The sequence below is a fragment of the Lycium barbarum genome, chromosome 3 (assembly GCF_019175385.1).
Source record: "Lycium barbarum isolate Lr01 chromosome 3, ASM1917538v2, whole genome shotgun sequence".
In the NCBI taxonomy this organism is placed as follows: domain Eukaryota; kingdom Viridiplantae; phylum Streptophyta; class Magnoliopsida; order Solanales; family Solanaceae; genus Lycium; species Lycium barbarum.
In genome coordinates, this window is record NC_083339.1 from 21217207 (window position 1) to 21230422 (window position 13216).

The following is a 13216-nucleotide window of genomic DNA, read 5'->3' on the forward strand; positions in this document are numbered from 1 at the left end:
GACTAATGTTGTGTAACATCCCGTAAATCCGAGTTAAGTGTGAATATATAAAAACCAGTATTTAAGTTGATATTTTAGCCATATGAATTTATTCGGGATGAATTCGGGTGATAAACAGTCGTTTTGAAGTCAAACTAAAAAGTGGAATTCTTAAGGGCTTCTAAATTCATCTAAATCTGAGATAGTCTGCACTTATGGTCAGTTTTAGGGTATTTGCGTTGGGAATTTGAGAAAACTTATAAAATGAAAGTTGTAGGCCTCTAAAATACCTTTCCAACCATATAAAGCGGGGCCCAAACGGAGCTACGTACAGCGAGTTATGATCGTTTTACTCAGCGAATATCGATTGTCGAAAAAATGTGTTGGGCGTGCGTCGCGGACCCAGCACGGAAAAATTCAGCTGCAGACAAAAAAAAACATGATCAGGTGCTGAACCTGCGACGCGGACTCAGCACGGAGCGGGGAATATTTTCTGGTTCCGAATTTTCTTTAAGTCCTACTTCGTTGTGTTATTTCCCACTTCGTTTCAAATCAATATTTCTGAGGAAAAGAACCCTAGAAAAGTCTCTCTAACCCTAAGGTGAGTTCTCACTCAATCTTGATCATTCCCACACCATATCCATTCCCAGGTGATCTCTCTAAAACTCTAAGTTCTTGAATTCTCAAGAAGAAAAAGATAGGGGCGTGTGGAATTCGTTTAAGAGGTAAAGTTTATGAATTTTTCTAGTATTAATAAAGTAATGGGTTAGAGTAGAAGTTCTACAAGGTTGGAATCCGTTAATGATTCATGAAAGGGTTCAAGAACCCGTTTATAAGGCTTACAAAAAAACCCTAGTTTTCAAAATTCCAAGAAAACTTCAAGAAACTATTCAAGTTCTAATCTTTATCATCTAAAACCATTATAGTGTGATTATTGAATCTTGGAAAGTGCGTTTGAGCGGGATTTGAGGTATGTCTAGATTTTCCCAAAAATCTTTCTTGAAGTATGTCCACTTTTCAAAACCCTTCTTTGAAGTATGTTATTTTGCTTGAAACGTGTAGATGATTGTTTGTGACTTGAAATCTTCCTTTGGAGTATGACTATGATTATAACTCTTGTTTGGTGGAAGTTCTTTTGGAATTAAAGATGATTTCTTTTAGACAAGGTCATGCGAGTGTAGGGTCAAGCCCTCATCGAACCTTATACGATTTATATGACTTGTGAAACTCATTTTTTTCCATTATTGGACGATTGAACTCACTTTTCTAAAGGTTGGACCTTAAACTTGTTTTGCTGTTGAATGGATTTCTTGAACTTGAAAATTGAATAAGAGATTTGAATAAGATTCTAAATCGGCTATGACTTGAAATGCCTCTATTTTGAAATAATGACTTGCGAAATGAGATTCAGCTCTAAGCCATGATTGATGATTCGGTAATATGCCATGATTTGTATTTTATTTCTGTTTGGGCCTGTATGGGCAAGCTGTGCTAGTCTAGAGGATGATTAGCTGTTATGGATCCTAACGTATCGATACGAGTATTGTTATGTCAGTCCAGAGGACGATTGACCTCTATTGCTTCCTAGCCCAGAGTATCTATTGCTATGTCAGTCCAGAGGACGATTGAGCTCCGAGGTATATTGCCCGGTGCATTTGTTGTTGTGCTAGTCCAGAGGACGATTAGCCTCCGTTGGAGTATCTATTATTTTGCTAGTCTAGAGGACGATTAGCCTCCGTGATTTCCTAACCCGGAGTATCGATTGATTGATTTGCATGTGAGTGGCTTGGTTCGTACTTTGATTAGCCTATGAGTGGCTTGTTTCGTATCTTGTTGCCTGTGAGTGGCTTGCGGTTATAGTGAATTCATAAGTGAAATACTTGGCCTGGTAAATGGTAAGGAGTTAAGTTAATGTGTCTGTCATTGTTGGATTCTTTGATGACTCTTTAATATTGCTGACTTACTTTATTCCTGGGTTTGGAACTACTATTTCATTGATATCATTTTATTGATTTTATTCATCAGATCTTGTTTTGTTAACTATTGCCCCTTAGACACTCACTGAGTACTCAGTACTCAGACATACCATTGTTGTTTTTTATGGTATGTTAGGTAACGAAGAAGAGCAGGTACAGACATATCTCGCGGGTTAAGAGTACTTGCTGCTTTCCAGATTGTTGGTGAGCCCACACATTTGTTCGTGGGTTTTCATTGAGTCAATTATTACTCTTCAGTAGTTTCAGGCTGTGTCCCGTGTTAGTTTATTTTTCTTAGAAGCTCCATAGACAAGTGTCATACTGTGGGTAGATGTTGAAGTCTCCTATGACTTTTTAAGGTGTTTTCCACGATCATAACTATTCCTTTTATATTTAGACTTTCGCTGATTTTGTTTCATAATTGTGATCTTAGATTTTATTTAGTTATATATTACTTGTTTAATTAAATAATGAAAGATTATCGAAAAGGGGCTTGACGTTATTGATTTATAAGGTTCTTCCGATGTTGTTCATGACGTCGAATGTCGGTTACGTTTAGAGTGGATTTTGGGGCGTGACATGTGGTGAAATAGTATTAAATTGAGATCAATGAATTAATAAGAATAGTTTAGTCAAATTATTCTTTTAGTTAATATTTTTAAGGGGCGTGCAAAAAAACTGACAAGTAAAATGGAGCTGAGATAGTATAATTGAATGTCTTGTTGATTGTTTTAAAATGTAGACTCAATGTTACACCCCGTACCTTGGAGAAGCACTGGTTAAATTTGAATGTAAGTATGTCGAGCTATGGCTAGGTAAAACAACTTTGGATTCTGAGGAATGAAGCATTATTAAGTATATTGTTTAAGTAAAGGATGAATTATGATCTTGTAAGTCGTAACCGGGAAGGACAACCTTGTAACCAAAGTACATGACCATTATCAAGTATGATTAATGATAAGTATCATTTATGGAGAGTTTCAGAAGATTCCGGGATCAAGCAAATCGAAGAAAATACGTTTGACAAAAATTTGAAAAAAGTTGGCAGGATTTTGGGCAGATTTTTGGGTCAACTTTGGAGGGGTATATATCCTAGTATATTAGGAGTTTTAAGGTGTTTCAAAAGCCTAAAATGAAGTTCGTCAAGTCTAGTTTCCAACGCAACAAACCGCTTGTCGATACGACATCGGGGTAGAGAATTATGGACGTTACAAGTTAGGCTGACAGAGCAGAAACGCCTGCTACAGTAACCGACTTGCTACATTAACTGCTACAGTGACCCAACCCGAATTTAGAACCTTATAAAAGGGGCAAAAGCCCATTTTTTTTTTCACCAAAAAAATCAGACGAAGAAGCTCACCAAAGTTCTATAAAAAAACTATGAACTTCCAATAGCTACAAATAAAGTTTCCATAACCAAATTAATTAAGGATCTTAGTTGAAGATTTAGAAAGGTATATCAAGGGAACTAACTCATGGTTCTTGAAGATGTATTGATCTTGTGGGCATAGACTATGCTTGGATTTTGTGTATTCTCCATCCTAAGGTAAGACTCTATACTTCATTTATTGTTTTGGAATTGTTTTGGAAGGCTTTAGTGTAGAAAGATGGAAGATATTATAGTTTGAAGTTAGAATATAATTGTGATATGGAATGGAGTTTATGGAGTTATAAAAAGAATTATGGTGTTGTTTTCATATGTATCTGACGTTGATAATGATGTTGGTATTGTTGTTGCGAATTGGGATTAACTTCCGAGAGTAAAACCGTTGGAATATCATATAATTAATGAATCGATTATTAGACTAAAGAAACATCGTGTGGGATGTTTCATGGAGCATATTGGTGTTGATAATGTTGTTGTGATGTTGGGATTGTTGTTGTTGTTGTTGTTCGTTATTGGATTGTGATTTCGGGCTAGGCATATAAACAGGGAAGATGCTGCCCGAATTCCGACAACTCTAGAAAGATTTATTTGAAGGATTAAGACAAGCGTATAAAGGTGAGTCTAACAATAGTATAAATTTTCTTGAATATAGATTTATGAGCCTGGGAGGCCAAGCGTTGAGTAGTTAAAGTTAAGGCGACCAAAAAGGTATGTTAAGGCTCGTCCCTTTCTTTCAAAGACATGATTCCTATGTTATGATTCCATTAATGTTTCCATAACCTCCTTGTTTTCAAAAGCTAGAAGTTCAAGATTCTTAAAGCTTCTCATGATGTTAAAGATGAGAATGATTCTATGATGATTACAATGAAAATGATAATTTTATGTTTAAAGGTTCCAAGTTTATGATTTCAATGTTATTATGAGATTATTGAGTTTATTTCATGACCTTCTTGATTTTATTCATTGTTGTTGGTCTCACCTTATGTTACTTGTTCCTTCAAGGTGAGATATAGCGATAATGATTGTTCCATAATATAAATCGGAGGTTACCGACCTTACGTCACTCCGATAGAACCTCCGATAGAGAAGTAACATTTAATTGGGTTCTCGTGCATGTTATATGTATTTATATATGTGTAATTCAGATACTTACCGAGCCTTAATGGCTGGACAAGATACTATATATATTTCACCGCGCCTTAATGGGCGGACAAGATACTATATATATGTAACACTGCGCCTACATGGCCGGACAAGACCGCGCCTTAATGGCCGGACAAGATGTTATATATATTACCGCACCTTAACGGTTGGACAAGATATTATATATGTATATATGGAAAAGTCTTTTTTTTTTTTTTTTTTTTTAAAAAGCTAAGCATGCACGACAGCCGCCTTAAAAAGGCATTCAGAGGCACAGGTTGATCTCTTTTATATTACTTTATCTTCATACTTTCATTATGTTATTTTTCATGTTCAGTATTTCTTACTATGTTACTATTCATGCCTTACATACTCAGTACATTGTTCGTACTGATGTCCCTTCTTGTGGATGCTGCATTCATGCTCGCAGGTTCAGGTAGTCATTCGGACGAGCCAGACCAATAGGATCTCCCCAGCCGCAGTCAGTGCGCTCCTCTTGATCCGGAGCTGCAGCTTTTGGTATGTTATTTATGATGTGTACAAATGTGGGTATGACAGGGCCTTGTCCTGCTTTTCTACAGCTAGACTCCATAGAGGTCTGTAGACAATTGTATATAGTGGGACTATCATGTAGCTTTGTGGTCTCCTATTTTCCGTACAGTGCATGTAGTGGCCATGTTGGACTGTGTTGTCATCCATTGCATGTATGCCTATATATGCATATCCACGTGTATAAATTATGAGTTTTTCGAGACAGATTTCATTGCATAAGTTTTGCAGCAGATGCTATCGCTCAGATATGAGTTAGAAATGGACCACCAAGTTATTCAGCATATGGCAAGTACGAGTTTGGGGGTGCTTGGTCACAGTGATCAGGCACTCGTAATGGTCCATGGGTTTGGGTTGTGACACTCAAGTAGTACTAGTTTTTTTTATCCTCATACAATTACTTATACTATTAAATGTTAAGAAGAGGTTGGAAAGTTATTACAAGCCAGGAATGTACGAGCTTTAAAAGGCGTCACCTGTGTTTAGTAGGTTTATTGCAAGTGATCTAAGGTCTAAGAAGAGTCGTCGAACCAAGACAAGTTTGAAATTATGCGGCGGACTAAAGTTCCAAATGAGCTTGTACAAAACCCTACTTCACACAAACACACCTTCTAAGGTATAAAGAGTTATGATGTGAATTACCTATCAAATTAAAAGTCTTCAAATCTAGTTTCTAATTCTTCAAACTGCTAATATTTACAGGGAGTTATGACTGTTTTACTGCAGAGTATCAGAGTGTGAGGCATGCGTAAATACGCAGGCCCAAAGCCAAAGCTATACATGGAGACAAGTTTCCATGAACGGGGACAAGTTTGTGCAAAGAAGCATTCCTGCACGTAGAAAGCCACAATCACTGTAGCTACCCCAAAATTTTCATAACCTTTCAAGACTATACACCACCTAAGGATGCTACAGACTAGTATAATACTACTTGAACATAATATTAAGTGCAGGATATGTTGGGAGTGATTTAGAGTCTAAGGAGAGCCTTATAACCACGCAAGTTTGAAACTATGCAACAAACTAAAGTTCCAAATGATATTGCACAAGACCCAACTTCAAACGAGCACATCTCCTAAGTTATAAAGGTTAATGTAGTGCATTGCCTATCAAATTAAAGGACTCCGGGCCTAGCTTCTAACGCTTTAAATCGTTTGTCATTTGGACATTTCTACTGGAAGTTATGACCTTTTGACAGGCGGGTAGAAGAGTAGTTACACGAGGCATGCATAGCTAGCACAGGGAGTGCCCATCTACGCGTAGAAAACCAAATCTATGCACAAGGAGAGCCCATCTACGCATAGAAAGCCAACGCTACACACAACGAGTGCCTACCTACGTTTATAAAGCCTCAGCTACGCACAACAGCCCCAAATCTACGCACCTAGCCTCAGCTATGATCAGATGGCCTTGACATACTCATCTTCTGTGGAGAAAACATGTTTGTATTGTTCCTCTATCTCAAATTCCCTTCTTGCTGGAGTTAACGATAATTGAATAAGTTAACTTGCTATAATTATTAACTGACATAAGGAGGTTGAGGCTATTTGTAGCGGCTAAATGTGGCAGCAGACTATTATAGCGCTGCAATTTAGTACTACTAATTTAGAAGGCCCTTTGTATTAGGATTATCACATCGTCTATATGCAAAAATCCCACTATATAGGTTAACATTATGCTCTGGAGATCTAATAGTTGATAAAGCTCAGTTACTTTAATTTGAAAAAATTACTTTTTTTGCACGGATTTCCCTTCATATGGACTGGTCTTTAATTTTTGCCCCTCAAATTGTTGGTACCCTTATTTGCTGGTCTACAAAACCAGAGATTCTAGGTTCGAATCCCAGCAGAGTAAAAAAAAAAAGACACAATTTCACAAGGCAAGATTTCATAGAAACTATGCCTATTCGGGCAAAATACATAGAAACTATGCCTTGTCCGGCATAGTGCTGTAGAAACTAAGCTATCCAGCATAAGTCTAAAGAAATTATGCCTATTCGGGAAAAGTTACATAGAAATTATGTCTTGTCCTACATAGTTTTGTAGGATAACTTAATTTCTACAGTACTATACCGGACAAGGCATAATTTTTATGTAACTTTGCTCGAATAGACATAGTTTCTATGAAACGTTACTTTGCGAAATTAGATCATAGATCCAAATTGTTGTTTTTGTTTTTTCGATATCCGGGTCTTTTCTGCCACTTTTTTGTTACTTAAGTACCGAAGGGTAAAAATTAAAGACTAGCGATTTGAGAGACAAAGATTAAAGACCACCCAGGATACGGACAATCGTGCGAATTGTCCACAAAACAATAGAGACCTTACTCTTACGTTAAAAAGGGATGTAGCACGAACAAAAAGAGAAAAGCAAGCGTGTGTTGTTTTTTTTATCTTAGAATCCCCAACTACATGGTAAAGCTTATAACCTACATATCAGGGTTAAAGACATTTCATAATATATACTGCTCCTGAGCTGCTGCTTTTACAAATTGTCTTAGCAGCCTACAAGAACATCACACATTTACACCACACAAGAGTCAGAATGCACAAATTAACCTTGCCAAGTAAGGTTTCTCAACCAAATCATCAAGGCTCTCAAGCCCTCCTGTGTAAAAGATTCACTTCCTGAAGTAGTACCACAATCTATAATCAACATGTTTACGCCACAATATATGAGGGTGCTAGTACAAGAGTAGAGCCATTTTGGCAAACCAATTTACAACTACGACTACAACAATTACGCCTCAATCCCAAGCAAGTTGGGATCAACAATATAAATTTTCACAGGTCATGGTTCTCCATTTAAGTTCATCTAAGACCTATATTTTTTACAATATAGGAACAAATTAGAAGTACTAAATTCTCACTATTTTCTCTCGCATATATATATATATATTACACACCACTGAGCTATATATAATCGGTTGGGTATGGTACCCATTGTGCGCTATATTACTACTATATATAAGGGAAAATCTCCATTTTTTGTAGTCCTCACATGAGTTTTTTTTTTTCTCTTTTACCCCTAATTAAAGTTGTTATGACTTTATAAGTTTCTCACATTTTGATAATTTTTAAGAACTCTAGGGTTTTTTTACATGCCACTATTAAATGATAATGTTATGAAAAAGATGATAGACCTCACAAAGCACACTGATACATATTTGATTTCTTTTATGTGCAAATTTTATTAAAATTATTGCAAATTATAATTTTCTTTAAGAATTTGTTATAGACATGTAAAGAATAATCCTGTTATTCAATTTCTATTTTGATATAGGAGTAATTATTATTTAAACATTATTCTTATAATGTTATGTATTATTTATTATTTATTGATGTTATTTTCTATTTATCATTTGCTATTTTAAATTTTTATTCTATCGGTTAAACTTAAGTTTATTTTTATTTTTAAAGTATTTTCTCCTATAATTTAATGTCGTATATGCTGGCAATTATAAGTAATTAACAAAGATTTTACTTAGGGTAGGATTAAGTTTTAAATTAAGAGAATAAACGGAATTAAATTATATCATTGTAAGAGAATAAACGGAATTAAATTATATCATTGTTAAATAATTTAAAAAGGTATCAATAACGTAAATTATGTTCCTTCCGTCTCAATAGAAAAATGAATTTCAAGGTACGGTAGTTAATTAATCTAATTTTACGTGCTCACACTGTTAACATAAAATTTATCTAATAAATAACTATATAAAAAGAGGAACTATAAAACGTAATTTTTATATATGTTAAGAAAATGTTTGAAAAACACTATAGTGAAAGAAATACAATTTGATCTCTAAACAATACAATTTGATCTCTAAACAATAATAATACTTAACAATTGCAAAACATATATTTTTTACATTTTAATATTAAAATATTTTGCTAAATACGGGATAATCAATATTTTATATAATTTAGAACAAAACTGTTAAGTTCAACGTGAAAAGACTATTACAATGTAGATTCCATAAAAAAATCATTAAATGGGAAAAAAAAAGAGGAAAAACATGAAAGTACTTATTAACATGCATATTTTGGAAGAAAAAAGTAAGCTTAAAGTAAAACTTTAACTTCATTAACTTTTCAGTATTTTGATTTAATTTGAAAGAACATTTACAAAAGAATGCAATACCAAGGCTTTAATTATTTTATATTTATTTATTTCATCATATAATATATATTGTACAATTAAATATTTTTCACATGGTTCAATATTGTAGAATCTTCTTTCTTGCCAAAAATAAGGTAGCCATTATGGGTTCAATTCAGAGAAACAAATAAAATTAGTTTTGCATATGACAAAGCTCGATTTGGATCATCAGAAACTATAAAATCAAAAAAATTTAGTAAAATAGAAATTAAAAGAGCTTTTATGCTTGCTTGTTTTTATTTAAAAATCTAATGTATAAACTAGGAAAATATTCTCCTCTAACTCTGAGATACCTTTTTGTACTTTAATATTTTAGAAATATTTTAAAAGTATCAAACTGATGTTACAAAAATAAAAAAAGTAAGAGTAGAAAAATTATAAAAATATCTACAAATATACGTTGAAAGCCCGGACCAACCAACACTAGTATATATATATATATATATATATATGACAGAACCAAAAGACTCCTAAAAGACATAGGACTTGAAGTGAATGTACTAACATGATAAAGAATAATGAGGTTACCAGACCATAGGGATCTCTAAGCTCGGGCCAGCCAACACTAGTATATATATATATGACAGAACCAAAAGACTCCTAAAAGACATAGGACTTGAAGTGAATGTACTAACATGACAAAGAATAATGAGGTTACCAGACCATAGGGATCTCCAAGCTTGCAACTCAGCTGTTTTGGTAGGCTTGCAAAGTGGTAACTATCAAGAAAAGTACTGGTTCGGTAACACTCAACTTCTTCTTGCTCCCCCCCCCCCCCCCCCCCCCCTTTTTTTTTTGAGGTAAGGTGTTGTATTAAAGGCATCAAGGAATTTAACCAAAAACCAAAAATATATGGCTGTTAAACAACAGTAACGTCATTTACAAGGGATAGATTGCTCCAACTGAAAAGACTCATTAGACATTTAGAATTTAGGTTACAGTTGGGAGTTGAGATGCCACTAGTACATATGTGATTCCTCTCTCCAAAGACACCAAAAAATACATGATGTAATCATCTGCCATATCTTAGTGATAGTACTGTCAACTTTCCAAAGGGTCCAACTTACAACTACATCCTTAATGTTCTGCGGGGTTGATCAACTGATTCCAAAGAATTTTTTATCAAAATGGTGTCCTTTCAGGGATAAATTCAATAAGTGGGTTTGTCAGAATTTCTGTAACCAAAATGGTGAAAACGCACGAGTCGTAGAGCACCTTCAGTGTACTATTTTCACGTCTAAAAACAGATGGTCGGTTAAATTTATCTACACTAAAGGTGCTTTGTGATCCATGAGCCTTTAGTTGATATTTCAAACTTTGGGAAAAGGCTCATCCATCGTAGAGAACCTTCAAAGTAACTTTTAAAAATTCAAAAATCTTAAAAAGCAAAGTTTTCTGCTCCGATGTGTCAAGTGACACAACCTTTCATACCTAAAGGCTCATACATCCTAGGGAGCCTTCCCTTAGAGAGCCTTCAACATTATTTCTCATTCCTCTATATCAGAATACATTGTCGTGTACATCATTTAATTCACAATTTTGAATGCTCACTAATCTGAATTTGGAGAAAAGAGGTTAGTGATTTTTTCATTGTCAATTGCTCTTCCGATTGAGTAAATATTTACTGATAACGAATGTATTTTTGCGAGTCTAAAAATGTCAAATGAACGTCGTGTTAGAGTTGCATTGTATTGGGGAGGTGAAGTTCTTTTGGAAATGCATTTAGTTAATCATCTAGGCAACACATTTTTGAAATCCAATCATCCTTTCTGTTCATTATTGAAGCAACACTATCCAACACCAATTAAGTAATTAAGTTGATTATTTAAATTGTTAAACGAAACCAAACCAATTACGTAAGTTATTCAAATCGTTAAACAAAACCAAACCAATTAAATCGGTCTTTTATCGCTTCTGTTTACATCGGATTTTTTGGGTTATTTTGATTTTTTAAAATTAATTCAACTTTTAGTAGTCTACAAAAATTAATATATATATTATCCTTCCATTATTCTATGCTTTGAGACTTGCAAAGTTGAAAAACTAGCAGAAAAAGACAAGAAAATGTCGATGAGTTCGAATTCATTTATAAGGCAACTGAGTGGGAAAGAAAGGTGGAAATCAATGTCAAAGAGATAAAATAGCGAAAAAGGTGCAAATTGGAATTCTATAAGATGAGGGATAACAAATGGGTATAATGCTTAATCATAATATACTAAAAGTGGAAAGCTCCCATTGTTGATAGTTAGTTTACAAAAATACCCTTTAAAAATTAGATACCTAAATACCCTTATTTAAAATAATATTATTACAAGTTTCTCGTAGTAAAAATACAACTTCAACGCTGAGTTTTTGTAGATACAAATGAATATCCTAGAGGCTTTTCAACTCCTACCGTGCAAAACTCTACAAATTACCGGATGAATTATATATAAATGAAACATTGATAGAGGGTATGTATTTAATGAATTTCTACTAAATACTAAATAATTGGAGTCCGCAACTTAAATGACCCAAATATTGGGTCTGTGAACCAAAGTAACGGCGTTAAAAAAAAAAAAAAAAAACCAAGTACTTTTGCGCACTAAGGGTATGTATTTAATGAATTTCTACTAAATGCTAAATATTTGGAGTCCGCAACTTAAATGACCCAAAAATTGGCTCTGTGAACCAAAGTAACAGTAAAAAAAAAAAGAAAAAAAAGAAAAACCAAAGTACCTTTTACGCACTAGGACTTAACTGTGACGGCCACAATTAACGCCTTTTACGCACTAAATTAGTGCGCAAAAAGGTCTTAAATATAACGCCCCATCATCTTCCCCCTCCCCCCACCCCCCCTCTTAAAAAAACAAACCGCCATTGAAGGCCAAAAAGCCAAGGTCCCACATTCGAAAAACGTTGTTTTCGTGTTTTTTTTTAACCCAAAAGTCAATATTCTTGGTATATTCAAGTCAAGGAACAAGTTTCGGAGCTTTGATTAAGGAATAAAGCGGCGTAGAACTCAATTTCAAAAACTCAAAAACAACCTTTAATCTAGGTATTTTACAACGAATTTTTTATTACATTGTTATATATATTATTATCCCAAGCATGATTATTGTGTAATAGTTGCGGATTTCGAAAAAAAAACTTTTACGCAATATTTTCTTGCGCAAATAGGGGCTGTCCAGCCCCTTTATTTATTTATTATTTGTTAATTGTTTGATTAGCTAATTGTTAATTATTTGTTAATGATATATTAATCTTTAATTATTTGTTAGCTAATTGTTAATTATTTGATAATGAATTATTAATCTTTATATCTTTATTTGTTTAATTTATTTATTTGTTAATTATATGCAAGTAGTAGATATAGAGGGAAAAAGACGAAAAAGGTGGCCTAAGATGATTTAATCATGTCACACGAAAACTTTCGAATGCACCTATGCATATAGGTTACAACATGATTATTGATAGTATTAGAAAGGATGATGCATCCCTAAATTACATAGCGAAATGTATAATTTTAAGACTTTGCAATTTCATTGGGATAATAGGATGTACGAAAACTTTACTCCTAGTTTTAAAAATCCCTAGTTTTAAAAAAGTAATTCTAATTTTTATTCTAAAAGATAAATTATTAAGTAGGGAAATGAAAGGAGGATAAATAGATCGAAGTTGATACAATTGATACACACACGAATCCCTAATTATTTTTTAATTGCGATATACAATAGTTGTTATTGTTAATATATATTGAAGAATCATTCTCAGCTTAGTGTGTTTTCATTTTTTTCCTTTTGTTTCCTTGAGCATGAGTGAATAAAAAGAGTGATTAAAGTGAATTTATATATGATAAGAAAATAATATTTTCCTACGTACATTCTGATCAGTTTGATTCACCAGTGTAAATATTCCTTAATTGCTCTTGGTAAGCAGTTTGAATAAATTATAAACAGACTAAATTTATATATAAACTCAAATTACATTGATACAGTTAATGGTTACATATTTATTAGATAACTGATTTTTTTTAATTAGAC